Raw genomic sequence first — 17,833 nt, forward strand, 5'->3', positions numbered from 1 at the left:
CTTAGCTGAATCTGCTTGTTGACTGTATGTAGTGTTTCATAATTTTCACACACCTGATAGCATTTTATCCCTACGAACACTCGCAGAGTATTATTATCCCCATTCACAGACCAAGAAGCTCAGGTTTGAGCAGCTGGATGTTTGCTGAGGTTTCACAGCTTTTAATATTACAGACCCAGCCTGGAAACTAAGCCTCTCGACTTGGCACTCTTTTCCCTTTCGCCATGTGGCATCTCCCCATAGTGCCTACAGCCATCCATGTTGGTCACACACTCCCCAGACACATAAACCCGTAACGGACTGAATGTAAACAAGGGTCAGCCCTGGTCAACCCCAGGACGAAAATGCAAGGGCCTCAGAGTCTTCAGCGACTCCAGATTGGTGGTACGACCTTGCCAAAACTCGGCTCTCTACAGAGCGATTTGAGGGGGGAGGGGAGGGGTGGTTTTTCACCATACTCCTCTGAGAAGGGTAGCTACTGGACTATCAAAGTCGGCTAAACACAAACTGAAGATAAAGGAGATGAAGGCATTTCTGCATTTTCATGTTTCATATCTGTAGACACATTTCTCCACACATACAAATATGGGTAAATACGCAGAGGCTGTGTGTCATTTCCAATATAGGCAAAGTGATTTGATCTGATCAGCAAAATTAATCTAAACAAGCCCTGCATAAGGTAGCAGAAAGAGGACAAAATGTCAGATAAAGAAAATGCAAGAAATTGTTTCAATCAAGATCCCAGCACAGATTCAGAAGTTCTTTTATTGCATAAGTGAGTGAAATGCTTTACCCTGCCCCATTATCCACAAGCACCCCCCCCCCCCCCAACCTTTTTGGGTCCAGGTCAGAATTTTCTGTGACCTCCTCAAAGGTCATAAGGCTGCTGGTATCCTACTGGGTGCCTTTGTAAAAATTAAGAAAAGACACTCCTTTCTCCAGGCCGACTCAGCCCCAGCTGAGGGGCATGCTTTACAGAGTGGAGCATGAACTGAATTTCAACTCCTACTCACATGTGAGGTGGCCACTCTCGGGCAGGATGCAACCAACTTAACCGTACACAGCCGTCCTGTCTTTATGTGCCAGTCCTGTGTGTACTACGGCTGTGGAGCCATCCAGTCCAACAAGGTCAGCATCTGGGAGTGCAGCTCACATATGGGCATAAATAGAAGCCTTACCTTCTGCTGGGCCAAATCGCCTTTAACTCAAGTAGATACCGGTAGCCAAGAATGACATACAAGACCATGTTTACAGAACTATCCCACACACAGGGGGAGATCATTTTTTCCAACCTTCTTATTTTAATTTTTTTTAACGTTTATTTATTTTTGAGACAGAGAGAGACAGAGCATGAACGGGGGAGGGGCAGAGAGAGAGGGAGACACAGAATCGGAGGCAGGCTCCAGGCTCTGAGCCATCAGCCCAGAGCCCGACGTGGGGCTCGAACTCACGGACCTCGAGATCGTGACCTGAGCTGAAGTCCGACGCTTAACTGACTGAGCCACCCAGGCGCCCCCAGACTTCTTATTTTAGAAGACGTCTTCATTAGGCAAGTCCAGATTGATACTAATAATACTAACAATTCTTTTCGTAATGGCTAATGTATTTTTAATGTTGACTATATGCCAAGCATTATTCTCAGTACCACACGTATTAACTCGTATAATTGTCACAACATCTCTAGAAGGTAGTTAGTATTATTATCCCCATTGTACAGACACAGTTCTCTGAAACACAGAAAAGGTCAGGCACCTGCTCAAGGTCACAGCATAGAAGTAGTAAAGCTGGGATTACAACCCGAGTCCAGCTCCGGAATCTGTGCTGTTGAGTACTATGATCACTATGTAAAGTGCTCAAACGTAAAGGATGCCAAGGTAGGTCGGTATGCAGTCAAATGGAAGTCCTAAGGAGGGACTCTGTACCATCTGGCCCAGCCCTCTGCCCTCCTGTCAAACAACCCCAGTGCCCGAGCCTGGGTCAACCTATCCAAGCTAAGGGGTTGCCTCCTTTCTGAATGGTACCATCCTCTTGCCACGAAACCAAACTGCCCTTGCTATCTGGGAAGTGCGTCTTCTGGTCTCAAGTAGTACAGAAAACAGTTGTGAGACCTGTTGTCAGGGATCCTGCCCACCGGGACTTAGAAAGAAGCCTGGGCTGTTCCCAGACCCTATCTCCCTCCTGGGTCGCACCCTGCCCCCTGGAGCAGGAGGAGGAGGGGGCCGGACCCATTACCACTGACGCACGACAGGTGCACCGCTGCTGTGACCCCCATTAATCCCGTGCGCTCCGTTCAGCCACATGCAGGAACTACAGACCCCCAAGTCCTCACATCTTCGCATAAAGCTCTAATGGCCTGCTTCTGTTGTCATGACAACTCCAACAGCTCCTCAGAGTCCTCTAAGTACCTGAGGTGAAAGCAAAGGGGGCATGTTTGCCTCGGTGGGGACACCGTGCCGTTGCCCCTGTGGCATTGTTGTGACGTCTCCGCCAGGCAAGGAGCTCCAGAAAGGGAGGAGCCTCTGAACCAGCCCCCACCGAGGCTGGCACCGGCCCCCCCTCCCTCCTGCTACGAGACCCCCAGACCAGCCTCACATCTCTCCTGGGGCTGCAGCCCGCCCTTAGGAATTGCCTCTGGGTAAACGGAAGGCCAGTGAGGGATGAAGTTGGAGGCCACTATCCATTTACTGGATGTGTGACCTCGGGGGAAGCCCTTTGGCTCCTGTAGCTTGGAGACACGGAGTAGCTCAGAATGCATCAGGTTTCAGGGCATTCAGGTTTCATCTCATCTGCCAAGGCTTCCCGTGCTGGGTGTCGGCCCACCTGCAGCTTACAGTTCCTTAGAACGTTCTAGAAAATGCGAAGATTTAAGGGTCTTGAGATTTGTCACAGAGTGACAAAGTGATTCACATGCCACCGAGTGTTTGGTTGCCTGGATTAATGGGTCTTAGTCAGAACTTGGCTGTTTCGAGCATCTTCCCTTAGGGTGAATATACATGCACAACGTTTTACTAAAATCTCTGGACTAATGTCCTATGGGACCCATATTCTGTCCTTGCATGACAGGCTTAGAAACTAAATGCAGAGTCCCTACCTAAAAAAAAAAATGTATCTGTATTCATGTTGGCCTGTAGTTTTAGACTCTCACAGTCTTTTAAAACTTCAGTTCTAACATCTCGATGCCCTGTTTCATATCTGCCTACCATCTATATGGTGTCTGTACGTTTAATAGGCACATATTCTATGCTCATGCCCAAGGCCTTGAAGGCATAAAAAGCATGCTGATTAAAAACCATAACTGGATTTCATTAACATGAATTCATGCAGTGCTTAATATCGCCTTTATTTGTGTCCCATGAAAAATAGCAACATTAATTCCAGTGAGTTGATTTGTTTTTATTTTTTCAATGATGTAACTAATGAAGTGATCTTGACCAAGTCACGTAACCTTGTCTGGCTTTTAGTTCTGATGAATGTGCGGTAAATAATAGTTTAATTGAACTGAGGTAAGGAATTGAGCTAAATGAGGTCTACAGTGAAATCACCGGTAAGAAGACACCTTGCATTTGCATGGTGTTACTTCCTGAGAGATGTTCATACATTTGGCCCCCGGAAACTATTACTTTTGTTCCTAACTACACGTCTTGTCCACCCAAAGCACGGATGTTGTAAACAGCTTTCTATACACTGTGCCCTTGTGTGATCTTTAAGAATTATTAGATGATGATAAACATGAGGTCCAGAAGAGATGACCAAAGATTATGTTTTCTTGAGAACCCCTTGAAAAGTTGGATGCAAAGACCGTAGCCAGCTCAACAGTCTGCTCAATTTTTACCGACTTTTCCTTCTATTCTCTAGGGAAGACAGAGTAGAAATGAGAATCCTGAGCCTTGAGTAGTAATGTTACTACAGAAGTCAGTAGTTGCCATTCTTATTAAAATTCATCATCTTCCCCATGCTCCCCTCCCCTCTTCCACTGCCATTTACTTTCCTTTGGGGTCAGGCCAGTTGCTCTGGAGGCCAGTGTATCTGAGCTAATTTACATGATTGGTCCAGTTAATTACCCCTTTCCCCATAAATACACTCCCAATACACCCCTCGGCAAGATTTTTACCTCGGTATCTCAATCTGCCCCCACCGAAAACATCACCAGGTATAGATACCCACTGCCACATTTGAAAATGAGCTCCAGTGTCTCAAAAGGAAAGGAAAGCCTCTGAAAATTCAGCCCTTGGGTATAATTGAAACGTTAGCACGGCCAAGTGCAGCTGGATGTCTTGGGACTGAAGTGGCATTCACGCATTCAGTGATATTCCCTGAATGCCTCCTCTGTCCGCAGTGCCCCCAGACAGCTTCCAGATGGGAGGACCCAGACATGGTTTCCCTTTGCATGAGCCTCTGGGAGGCCTGCAAGGACACGTGGGGGAACAAAGTCACTGCTGACATCCCCTAGGAAACACTGTTCTTCACATGAAGCTCCATCCAGCATTCTGTAGACCAGAGCTCCATTTCCAGCCTGGTGGGGACCTGGCCTGGGATTATGGGCAGCTCGTCTCATCCCTGCCCCGCCCAAGGGAACCTTGTACCTCAGGGATAATCTCTCTTGTCATTACCTGCCTCACAGGGAGGTTGAGAGGATTTAATGAGATAATGTTTGTAAAGCTTTTTGAGTCCCTCAGCAGAATGAATGGAGCAATGCAAATGCAAAGCATCACTATTATAGTGATTACAGAAGCACACTAGTCACAGGCAAGGGGGAGAAACCCTGATTCCATTATAATCTCCTATTTCTGAGAGCTGATAACATTCTGAAATGTGCTTCCCTTTTCCAGCTGAAATTCTCCACCTTTATAATACGCTCAGAGGCAAAATGTTTGGGGAAAATTTTAGAAATTTCTCTTTAGTCTCCTTTGAGAAGGAAGAACATTAAATAAGCACACTTTGCCTGCTTACAAAGGAGCTGTTTTGACCAAAATCATTCAAAAAGCCTCAGCTTTATGACTTCAAATTTAGCTGGTCTTTAGTCCCCACTGAGATAAATGGAGCAGTGTTAAATTTGAAAGGGGAAAATTGGTTTGGCAAGGTTCTAATGTTTGATGCTGCCATTCAAGGGTTGCTGAACAGAGGCCGCTTTTTCCATATAACGAAATTGTTTCTTTCTAGAGAAATTATTCCAACAGGTTTTCCCACACTGGAAAGTGAGGTTTGTTACTTTGACAATAATTCATCCTTCTAATTTAGAAAGATCATTTATTTTCAGAAGACTTTTAGGGTCCTTTTTCTTATGAAGAATCAGTCCCTGAGTAGCAGAAAAGACACTATAGAACTCACTGTAGGTACACACTGTAGGTGTCTCAAACTGAAGTGATTCTGGGGCCCTGGCAGGCAATATGATGGCGGGAAGTAGGTCAGGCATCATGACAACCAAGTGTGGCCTCTGAAGGGAGGACAATCTTCTTCCTTGTACTCTTTTATGTTCTGGAATGGGGCCCTGCAACCTAAGCTGACACAAGACAGATTACAAGGGAAAAACTAACAAAAGTTTATTTTTATTTATTTATTTGTTATTTATTTATTTATTTATTTATTTTAAAAGTAGGCTCCACGCCCAATGTGGGGCTTGAACTCACGACCCTGAGGTTGTCTACCGACTGAGACAGCTAGGCACCCCTACAAAAGTTTATTAGCACACGCATGGCACATGCACATAGAAGGAGTAGGTGATGAATAACTCACAGGGGTAGTTGGAAGTTGGGGCTTCTAGAGCATCTTAAAGAAGAATGATAATTTTGTAAAGAAGTGATAAGACCAAAGAAGAAGGACTTAGGCTTTTGGGGGTTGCACACTGTGGAGAGGTAAATATGTGGGGGAAGCTAATGGAAGATAAGGATTAGTTAAGTGAGTTTGTATAAACTCTTTCCTGGTGCTGGCTAGTCTTTGCTAGAAAGGCTGTTTTGCTTTTGTTGCTGTGGGAAATGTGCAGGGGGCCACCTTCACCTTCAGGGAATTTATGCTCCCTTTCAGGCAGGGAGGGGGGGCAGCAGAGAGCTCAGCCCATGTTTGCTTTCTCTTAGCTGCATTCAATTTAAAATAATCCTCGTGTCAGAGTGGGCATATTTCAACGTGGCGTATTCTGAATCTCTTCAGCTCCATGTTGGGGAGAGGTAGCACATGGAGGGCATTATGGGGGACTGGGGAAGCTGTCTGAAGGACCCACCATTCTTCAGCTCCAGCTACCTCTTGCAGCACAGAAACACAGTTTTCCACCAGTTTTACAAAGGAAACCAAAAATCAACAATTCCATAAACCATCTACCAATTTTAAATGTTATTCACAAATTTTTTTTTCTTTTTAACACTGTGTAGCCAAAGCAAACATCTGGCTCATGGGGAATTGTTTTCAACCTTTGATTTAAACTCGTGTGGATTTTCCAACCACAGTGGTGGGAAAAAAATGGGTTTTTCTGTATGAGACCCATAGATTCTTATGATAACAGAAGAATCGTAGAATCCTGACAATTTCCCCATCTCCATCTTGGTATTTCCTTTCCTTTTCCATGGGTTGCTTAATTTCTCTCTCTGTACCTCAGTCTCCTCATTTACAAAATCAGTAATAAGAGCACCTGCCTCATGGGCAGTTGTGAGTAATAAGTGAGAAAATATATAGAAAAAGCTAGGACCCTGCCATATCAGGAGCACTCAGTAAACCCTATGTTTTATTATTGCTTCTTATATATGTATGTATGTATGTATGTATGTATGTATGTATGCATGTATGTATGTATTTTTGGGAGAGAGAAAGAGCACAAGTGGGGGAGGGGTAGAGAGAGAGAGAGGTAGACATAGAATCTTAAGCAGGCTCCAGGCTCTGAGCCATCAGTACAGACCCCCATGCAGGGCTTGAATCTACAAACCATGAGATCATAACCTGAGCCAAAGTCAGATGCTTAACCGACTGAGCTACCCAGGCACCCCTATTTCATTTTTAACCAGTGGGACCAGGGCCTGAGAATCAAGTTCACTGTCTCTCTTGGCTGTAACAACACTGTCTCCACTGCTTAATTCACCTCAGTCCAATCCAACCTAATAATTTTGTGGGTTCATTACAAACTTAAGACCAAGAGGATGGAACAGACTTTTGAGAGCCAGCATTCCTGGTCACTGGAAGAGGGGATGCAGGTGCAAAGTCAGCTGAGTCAGGTGCAGTCAGCTGATGCAGGTGCAAAGTCAGCTGAGTCAGGTGTAGTTAAAGCCAACCGGAAAACATCTATTTTCCAAAATGTAATCTTTGATGCTAAACTCTTGCTGTGGGGGAGGCATGGGGTAGGGGAGAGATCTCCAAGAGGGGGCTTCATCTGGGTTCTAGTTTAGACACATTCTTGGGCTCCTTTGCTGTTCGCTTTTGAGGCTCATTTATAAAGTGAAAGGACTGGCCTGGACAACTTCTAAGCCTCATTCAGCCTTCATGTGTTTTAAGCAGTGAACAAAACAAAATCCCTGCCCTCATGTAGCTGACAGTTTTGCTTTAATTTTCTGAGTCTGGCTTCTCTTTGCATCTTCTTCCATGGGACACACTTCCTACCAGGGCAGAGGCAATTCAAATACCTATTGTCGATAATAATTTTGATCCTCAAAGAGTTTGTATCTTACTTGAAAGAATACTGTTATATACCTGAAACACATAGCATTACAAGAACAGGAGTTTACAAAGAAATGCTTTAGGAGGTAGAAAAAGGAAGCATAACGTAGAACAATGGTAGTAGGGGAAAGGTTGAATAATGGGTAGATTCTGAAGGTCCGGACAAATGAGAGGTGGAGAGGGCATTCAGGGGGATGAGAGCAAGAGCAAAAACCAGGTGGGAGAGCATATTAAATGTCTGGGAGGACTCTGGTTTTTCTCTATACTGACTGATCTACTACTGAAAGGAGTGAGGGGGAATAAAGGTCAAAGAGGCATAATTTCTATAGGGCCCCAGGTTAACATTTCCAATCCCCCCACCAGGAAAACTGGAAAATTACATAATACAATTTGCACACTCCCCTGTTCCTTTAGAAAGTGTGCAGGGGGGCTCAACGAACTTGGGGAAGATAAAAAAATTTTTTTTATGTCAAGAAACAAGAATCTGCCTGGGAGCCTGGTTGGCTCAGTTGGAAGAGCATGCAATGCTTGACTGTGGGGTTGTGAGTTTGGGCTCCATGTTGGGTGTAGAGATTACTTAAAAATAAAATCTTAAAAAAAAAAGAGAAAGAAAAACAGGAATCTCCTAAGAGATGCTATAGCAACAGGGAGGCATAAGAGAAAACAGAAGCCCCTCTTCTGTTGGGTGCTCCCAAGATCATCACGTAGCTTTAGGGGTGAACAGTTGCCACGGAAATTAAGTCTAATAAAAGAAATTCAGCACCACTGCCAGTCCCAAGTTCTGGAGTCATGAAAGTGAAATATTTTGCCTGCACTTCATCTGTTTGGGAGGGCACTCGGTGCTGCAGAGGGGAACTCAGGGAACATTTCTCTATCACAGAGAAAACAGACAATCCTGGGCCCTACTTGTCATGCAGAAGACGCCCACACATCTCCTCTGCACAAAGGAACAGAGGACAAAGGCCAATGGGGACCCCAGACTTGCCATGGACAAGATCTGTGAGAGACAGTCTCCTTTAAAATGCAATTTTATATTGGGGCACCTGGGTGGCTCAACCGGTTAAGGGTCCAACTTTGGCCCAGGTCATGATCTCATGGCTTGTGGGTTTGAGCCCTGCCTCGGGCTCTGTGCTGACAGCTCAGAGCCAGGAGCCTGCTTCTCAGATTCTGCGTCTCCCTCTCTCTCTGCCCCTCCCCTGCTCACACCATGTCTCTCAAAAATAAATAAGTTAAAAAAAAAAAAAGGTTTTTAAATGCAATTTTATTGATTTCTGTCCAGCCAGTAAAGGGAGCTCATTGATAAGGGGATTGACAGCCAATCAAGCTATGCCAGTGTAACTCCTAAAACTTGGGCTGATGGAGGTGCTGAGTTTCCCGCATTAGACTCTATTTTTGCAGGAGCTATTTGCCCATAACACCACTTGGTAGACGTCAGGAGGGCCTGACACAGAGGGGTCTCTATCTTTCCGCTGTACTTCAAGGGTCAAACTGTTGGCGTGGGTTGGGTTAGGTTTGTGTGTCTGCACACTCTGTGACTTGTCTATGTCTCCATTTACTGCCTCAGTATGGGGCTTGGTTTACAAGGATAGCGTGAACAGTGTGAAGGACTAGTTGGAGGGTGGGGAGCTGACTTGAGCTCGGCCATGACCGCCAGCAGCATCCTCCACCCACTGTCACAAGTATAGACATTAAGTAACAGCAAAATGCTTTCTCTGCCAATACTTTAAGCTGCGAGATGAGTCCCCACACCTGCTGCTTTGCAATCACATTCCTACCTTTAATTCCTTCCATAGAGAAATCCTGCCCCTCTCTATACCCTTTAGAAGAGATTCAACAGGTAGTGTCAAGGGAGAAGCCCCGTCAGAAAGATACAGTGAATAGGTGCTTCCTTTCTGCTGTGGCCAAGGACAGCATGGAACTGTCTTCCTGCACCTACGTGAGTAGATACCCCCTAAACATCAGCCAGAAGCTACCAGAAGAGTAAATACTCCCCCTGAAGAACTGGTTGTTTGGCCATCTCGAGGAACAGGCAGGAGGGGAGGAAAAGATGGGGCTTTAAAAATCACACCCTGCCTGAAACTAACAACTTCTCCTTCCCCAATCTGGAACACTAAGCCCAAGAAAAAGGGTGGCTGGGCCCTTGTCAGGCTCCAGCCCTGAGCTGGGACCTTGAAGGAGTCACTTAACCTTGGTGAACTTCAGTCACCTCATCTCTAATACCCGTGAGGCTCTACACTGAATGATGGTTAATAGCAAAGGGAAACAGTGATGTAAAGGGCAACGGGGATCGACCCTCAGGAAAGTGCTGCCCAAATGAGTGATGGGGAGAGAGTGAGCACAAAGACCCCCTCGCGCGGCCCCAGCTGGGAAAGTGAGAGAGCCACCAGCTCCTCCAGCCAGGCGCCCCTCAGGTTCCCACTGGGATGCAGTTACCTACAAGGAGTGTCATCCAACGGGTGCCATTAATAATCAGGCCAACAACATACACACATGCACTGGCCCAGACAGCCCGAGGTATGGGAACTCCTAGCTATCTGTCATTACAAACTGGGGAAGGAAGATACTGGCTGCCTTGAGTCAAGGAGGTGCACTGAGCCCTGGAGGACAGTCCCACTGTAGCAGGTATTTGGGGCACAGGTGGGCGGAAAGCATCTCTGCAGAATGAGGCCACATCTGGGGTATATGGATGCCCCGACCACTTCCCGAGCAAGGCACCTTCAAAGGGACCAGAGACTCCACCTTGCTCCAGCCTAGTTCCGGAGCTCATCATCCCCACAGAAGCTAGGAAAGCCCCCAGGCAGGCACACTCTCTCTCACTTTCTTGCTCATCTTCTCTTTCTCAGGAGACAGAGGCCGTGTGCTTCTGAGGACTTTTCTCTTCCAACCAAATCTCAGGAATCATGATGGACAATGTCCCAGGCACACAGGGGGAAGTATTAGTACAAAGTCTGCCTTTACCTTGCAGACAACTGGGGCCAGGAATGGGGAGACTGGAGCCCAGGGATTTGTGGCAGAAAGACTAGGGAATGTGAGATCACTGTATACGGTATTCTCACCCACTGTACCCGCAATACATGCTCAGGGGCCATCATACAGGCTTCAGAGGAGGGAGTTCTTTATGAGCACGGAGGGAGCGGTTGGTATGTCCCAGACACTCCCTCATGCCTTGCCCAAGGTGGGACCTGGGGTGCTGGAGAAGGCAGGCAGGGAGGGCAGCCCAGGTAGAGTGAAGGCCAGGAGGCCGGCCCCAGCTCCAGGGGCTTGCATAGTCCATGGGAACAAAAGGAAGGTGCACTGTCCTCTTCCTCTACTCAGTATCTTCCTTATTTACTCAAACACATTTCCCTTTTGTATACTTTAGTGAGTTGAGAAAAATAGAATTAACAAAAGTATTTCTTTGCATAGTTCCCTTTTTGCCATACTACCTTATTTTCTGTTTCTGTTTTATGTTAAAAAAAAAAAAAAAGAAAGACTTCTCATGTAGTCTTAGAAGATGACATTTACTCTTGGCCTTGGAGAACATGAAGAGATTTTATGCCCTTGAGCATGGCAGAAGGTGGGGTAGAATGCGTGTTCCCCTGGTCTTTCCTGGGCTGGGCCAATTTGGGGCCAGGATCCTGGTTACACATTCCACTTTGCTTCTAAGGGGCTTATGTGGTTCCGGACTTCAGTTTTTAATTCTGAAAAAGAGAAGGGCTTAGATTAGATGAGCTTCAATGTTATTCCCAGCATTAAGGTCAATGACTCCATTGTATCATTCATTCATTCATTCATGCATTCAATCATCATTCGATAAATGTCTTCTGAGTATTTACTGCCCGCCAAGCCTTGGAAGTGCAAATATGAGCAAGTCACACTCTGGCAAAGTTAGCAGATCACAGACACAGCTACAGCTGCTGAAAGGAAAGCTACTCTGGGAAGCAAAGCAAAGAAGCAGCAGCCACGGTCGGTCAAGGGATCAGCAGCCAGGGGTCAGTGCACAGCCCTAGAATGACCAGAGCATGACAGTGAGGACTCTATGGGTGTGAGGCCTGAACCAGGATGTCAGGCCAGAAGGCAGCATGGCTCCAGCAGGTTTCAAGGACAGGGTCCCAGCTGCACGTATGGGACAGCTAGCTGTGAACGTAAACCACTAAGAAGGTAGCCACGGCAGCCTCAGACATAAGCGTCCAGTTACCATTTCTGAGGCAGAGCATGGGGGAGGCACAGGGCTTCAGGCACAGTTGGAAGAAGCCCAGTGATTGAAGCTGATGCACAGAATGACAGTTCTGTAGGGAGGGACAACTAGGTACCACCAGAGACTATTGAATTAGAACAGCTTCCAAACCTACTTCAGATGGACCTGGTCTTAGCACCTGAGAGCAGGGTTCAGTCTACACGGAGGATAGATGCCTCCACCTGGGATAGAGAAGAGCTGCAGAAACCAGGACCAGGTAGAGCCTAAGAAAAGAAGTATGATAGTGAAGGTGATAATAATATGGCAATAATAATAACCAGCACCTGAGCTAACAATGATTAAGTACTTAGAATGGGCTGAGTACTTGATAATGATTTTATACTAATTATTTCTTAGAGATTTCACAATAACTCTATAAGAAAGATATGATGACCCCCACTTTGCAAGTGAGGAAACAGAGCCTTCCACAGGTGCAACAACTTAACTTGCCTTGAGCTAGTCAGGATCACCTATGTAATGCCGCATAACAAAAATGTCCCAAATCGCAGTGGCTTAACAAAACAGAGGTTCATTTCTCATTCATGTTGAAGAGAGGTCAGCAGGAGTCTCTGCTTACCCTTGTCACTTAGACTCCCAGGCTAAATTAAAATTGACACATGTGTCCTCAATTGCTATGGTTGGGGAGCAAGGGAAGAGAGCGTGGTAAATTTTCCACTAGCTTTTACACCCCCTCTTCTACATCACTTGCCCTCATACCCATGGCCAAAGCAACATGGTCACACCTGGCTCCAAAGGGGCTGAGAAGTCCAGTTCTACTGCGTGCCCAGTTAAAGAATGGAGGTATTTATCAACAGCCCTATTACTGTGCATACACTAGATAGGGAAACCAAGTTTAAACCCATGTTGGCTGACTCCAAAGCCCGCGTTCTATCCTCACACTATTCTAGAGGAGAAAGTCTCCTGACCCCTTCATGTCCTACCCCTCACTGTCCTTACCAAGCCTCTTCCCCTCCCTTCCCAGGCCTCAGGCAAGGAGACAGGCACGGGGTGATTGATGGCTCCCAGCAATAGTCTGGAGAGATTATCTAACAGCATGTGCTAAAGAGCCATGGCTGGGAGGCTGCTCATAATAGCAATTGAAGCACTAGTTTCTGCAGGGCTTGGAGTGCCAGGGTCTCGAGGGCTTATTAATCCCATAGCAGTCTTGGGAGGGGTTCATTGCTGCTGTTATTTATACCTTTTGCTGTGCTCATCCAGCAAAGACAGTCAGCTGGGATTATGTTCCAGGGAAACGGAGCCTGGCTCCATTCCAAGTGAGGGCTGCAGAGGGCTCTTCCTTCTAGGTCAGCTTGTAGACTGCATTCACAAAGAAGAGTGAATGGAAGCTCTTACATCATAGAGATGCAGACATGCACATCCCATCAGAGAGGAGGATATGAAGTCTTGGGATTTTGTGAACTCCTTTAGCACTAAAATTAAGGGCTACCTCCTCTATGTCCCCTCACAGTCCACAGGGACTGAGTGTGCCTTCCTTGAAACCACTGTCCTCTTGATGTCTGTCCCTGCACCCCTTGTTAGTTACTTGGTTTTATTTTCTTTTTCCCTATGACATGCCCTGTCTGCTGCAATTAAAGTGAGTTTTTCACAGCGCAGATTATGACTCATGCTTTGTGAGGACACACAGAGCACTGAGCACATGTAAGGTATTCAGTCCGTATTTGCAGCCCTGTCTTCTGCTCGCCTCTCGGAGCCTACCTTCGGCCATTCTCCCTGTGCTTTCACATCACACTCCTGCCAGCTGTAAGGAAGGGCTCATCTTGCCTTTGCATCGGTCCTTCTGTGAGCACACTTTTCCTTCAGCCTGGAGTGCCCTTCTCCTCCCCATTGCCAACTCCCCACCCCAGCAAAGTGGATCCGTCCTTCCTTAGGCCAACACTGTCCCTTGCACATAGTTTCATTACAGAAATTTTTATGTTTCAATTAGCTGTTTACCTGTCTTTCCCAACTAGCCTGAGAACTACTTGAAAATAGACACATATCTTCTTTATATTTTGTGCCCTCGTGCTTTTACCAATGTCTGGATGGGACTAGTGGGAGGTGAGTGAGGTGCTTGCCTAGGGAGCAGAACTTAAGGGTGGGTGGTGCCAAAACTCTCAGTAATGAAAATAGATAATATTTAATGCAATGTGTTTAAAAATCAAAATTAATGCAAAAGAATCTGAGATGAACAAAACATTTACATTTTAATCTTTTTTTAAATGTTTATTTTGAGGAAGAGACAGAGTATGAGCAGGGGAGGGGCAGAGAATGAGGGAGACACAGAGTCCAAAGCAGACTCCAGGCTCTGAGCTGTCAGCACAGAGCCCAATGCAGGGCTTGAACTCACAAGCCGTGAGATTATGGCCTGAGCCAAAGTCGACACTTAACCGACTGAGCCACCGAGGTGCCCCATGAAACATCTACATTTTAAATAAAGATGGAATCAATAAGAGTATCGTGTTGAATCATACTGGAGCCTGAGGCAAAAGGAAAATTCGAAAATACTGATTTGTCTTTATTTGGGTGAAAAAGCAAGTGAATAGTTGGAAAAACTTTGCAGATTGAACTGCCAGTTACCCAAAGTTTTAGTATTTATGGTGAGAATTATCCTTGTGTGCTTTCCAGATCCTTTTTCATTCTATTTTCTGCCTGTGGTGCAATCAGAACCCTTTCCCAAGTTGAGAGAAGAGGGAGACACGCAAAACAATGGCCCAACTCCAGTCAGCTGCATGTATCTTGCTCGGTTAGTCCAAGCACCTTGCCGTAGGTCAAAGACTTGAGACCCATCCATGGTTTGGGTGTAAAGACAAAGAGCTACCTCCATCCCCACCCCCAGATGGTCACTTTGCAAACAGAAGGCTTTGATCACTGGGGACAGACACTGAGTAAGAAACTGGATGTTAGAGTAAATCCACGTCCACCACCAGCAACGCAGAATGTGTACCCCTGGGGGGAAAGTTGACGTTTTGAGTTGAAATTAGTTTTTTGGGGTCTTTTACATATCATTGTTGTCATAGATAAATGCCCAAGAACTGACCCTACAGCCAGGTCCGAAGCCACTCTTGTCCTTAGTTGAAGGCGTTCATGTGGGATATTTGGAAAGGCACCGGGCCCAGGATGAAGAGCTTCGTTTGGGCCCAGCTCTGCTCTGACTAGCTGTGTGACCCTGACCATGTTATTTAGCCATTCTGAGCTTCAGATTATTCGTGTGTAAAAAGAAGGGGTTAATCTGCAAGATTATGGTTTTTAAACCCTGTACTATGAGACCTTAGGGCTATAAGAGGCTCTCTTAGGGGCCACAGATAGAATTGTGAAGCTCCCCTGTTTTATCCAGAGCATCCTGATTTCCATCACTTATTAGATTCCCATGCAGGATTTGTTTTTAGAAACAGGGAGAGTTCCCACTGCTTATAAAAAAAAATGATGTAAAACACTGGTCTAGATGATTTAATAATCCTACCAGCCATACTATGTGATACAATCTGTTAGCTGCAACCTTCAAGAGTGACACATGTGCTCTAGCTGTGTGCAAAGGATATGTCCCCAAAGCCTGTGGACTAGGAGGGTCCAAGGTAGAGACACACAGAGAATGATGACTTGAATTTCTTCATCCTTCTGTGGTATAAGTGCCTTTGTTTCAAGAACTCACTCAAAATTAATCACACTGCCATTGCCACAAGTTTTGAGAGAGGTTACTAAGATCTAGTCCAATGACTTATTCAATGCTTGAATCCCTTCCTTCCCATCCCCATCAAGTGGTCGTGCAATGTCTTCTTGAATTCCTCCAGTGACTGTGAACTCACTGCCTTTGGTCATAGATGATTTGAACCCCTGATTCATAGTGATTGACATTTTTGGATCATGTAGGACAAGCCTAATCTGTCTTTATAGAATAACCCTTCAAATATTTGAAGAGAGTGGCCACTGGCTCCTCCTCATCTTCAATTGGTTGAGCTAATCAACCTGGCCCTTGAGCTCTTGTCATTCTGGTGTGCATTTCACTGTGCAGGTGGCCCTCCCTATTTCCTCTTTTACTGGACATGCACCAGAATGGAATGCCACGTCCTGCACAGCAGCAGACCAGAATAGAGCAGAACAGTTTCATTTTTCTAGTTCAGTGCTTTTCAACCCTGCTGCACACTATAATCACCTGCGCAGCTTTTGAAAAATTATTGTTTTCAAGACTCCATCTTTTGACCCAGGGTACAGAAGTTTGCTCGATTCTTGCTCTGATTGGCCAATAATCTATTGGCGTGTACTACGCAGCTTGGTTGATCAACAAATTTGAAGGAAGAAGGGAAGAGTACTATTGTTTGAGTATCTTTCATTCATAATTCTGAGCTAGACACTTGGGTACATTATTCCATATACTCTTCATCTATGAGCCACGTGGTTTTGCCCCAGTTTTACAAAGGAGACATCTGAGGCTAAATGAAATTCAGCCATTCACTCAAGTTCACTCAACTAGACCAGTGGAGAATTGGGATTCCAACCCAAGTCCATTGGAGCCCAGAGCTCACTTTCTTGTTATCATGCTTCTCTCTCTCTTTTTAAATTTTTAATGTTTATTATTTACTTTTGAGAGAGATGAAGCACGAGTGGGGGAGGGGCAGAGAGAGAGGGAGACACAGAATCTGAAGCAGGCTCCAGATTCCGAGCTGTCAGCACAGAGCCCAACACAGGGCTCAACCACGAACCGTGAGATCATGACCTGAGCTGAAGTCGGACGCTCAACCAACTGAGGCACCCCATTATCATGCTTTTCTTAGTTCAATTAAGTTAGCAGTTCTTCATTAAGAATCAGTACCTACCAAATGCTAGACATGTTCTAGGCCAGCAACTTTTGTGAGCTGGAGTTTTTGTGGCAATCTGCCAAGCGGTGCCAGGACACAGAGCATTTCCTTTTTTCATTCAATGATTTGTTTATGGGTACGTTTTCTTGAAGGAAAAATCATGTCGGTGTAATGCAGGCTTTGTAGAGAAATAAGTCTTTGGTATTTGGTTGTAAAATAAATGTCAGAATAAAATGTTTGAGAAAATAAAGAGCTGTATATGAAATCACTTCCCACAGAGCTGTAGAATACTGATGGACTGTTGCTGGTGTTTCATTATTTAAGGCAAATTTGGTACATAAGGAAGGAACTGCTGTACCCTGGTGGTTATTGATCCCCAGAGCTCTCGTCTCATTGCCAGCAATGATTTCAGAGTGGCTTCTCCTTGTCTTAGCCACGAGGTTTAAAGACCATTCCAATCACAGAGCGACATGACCATCAACCAGTGGCTTTGTGACTCTTCACACCAAAGCCTCTGCAACATACTCTAATAAAGATGTTGACCACTGTTTCCATCTTAGATTGACTAAGCAGGGCCATTTGTGGGGGCTATTTATAGGCTGAAAATACCAGCCAGGGAAGAATAACAAGGTAAGAATAAGGAAAGCATTCCAGATCAGAGAAGGAGATAGAAAAAACAAAAGCGAGATAATACAAGGTGTGTATGGAGCACCAATACTCTAAATGGGATTCCTCTAGCCGTACATGTCCTCCTACCCAGCAGCCATCTCTTTCCCAGGCTTAAATCAACCCCTCCTACAGATGATAGCCTAGGATGTCCCTCTTCCTTAAGGGCTTCCTTGATGACCTAAGATTGGCTCAGTATCCCTCCCGTGATCTCCCAGTCCCTTATTGTCATTGTAGGACACACAATACTGTATTAACATTCACCCATCATTTAGGGGGTTTCCTCTCCCAGACCAAAGCTTCTTAACTATGGCCTCCAGGTGAGTTACAGGTGTGCCCCAGGTTTTGCACACCTCAGCACTTAGGACATCCCCACTGCTGGAGCTGAATAGCTTAGACTGTCTGGCCATATGTGGCAAAACTATTTCTTGTATGCCATGATACAGAAAATGTTAGGAAACACTGTTCTAGACTATTCATGAATGACAGGGAGGGAGGGAGTTTGAGAGGGAGGGAAGGAAGA

General features: G+C 45.6%; 1 protein-coding gene and 1 long non-coding RNA gene across 2 annotated transcripts in view; one reads left to right on the forward strand and one right to left on the reverse strand.

Annotated features, from left to right (window-relative positions):
* Positions 1 to 17,833, forward strand: part of TNR (tenascin R) — a 410,039-nt gene that overhangs the window by 138,801 nt on the left and 253,405 nt on the right. The window lies entirely within an intron of this gene.
* Positions 11,117 to 12,076, reverse strand: LOC123585041. Its single transcript, XR_006705866.1, has 2 exons — positions 11,967 to 12,076; positions 11,117 to 11,315 (listed from the first exon to the last, which is right to left on the reverse strand). It is a non-coding gene; the product is annotated as an uncharacterized LOC123585041 (long non-coding RNA).

Source organism: Leopardus geoffroyi, chromosome C3 (genome assembly GCF_018350155.1).
Source record: "Leopardus geoffroyi isolate Oge1 chromosome C3, O.geoffroyi_Oge1_pat1.0, whole genome shotgun sequence".
NCBI classification, from domain to species: domain Eukaryota; kingdom Metazoa; phylum Chordata; class Mammalia; order Carnivora; family Felidae; genus Leopardus; species Leopardus geoffroyi.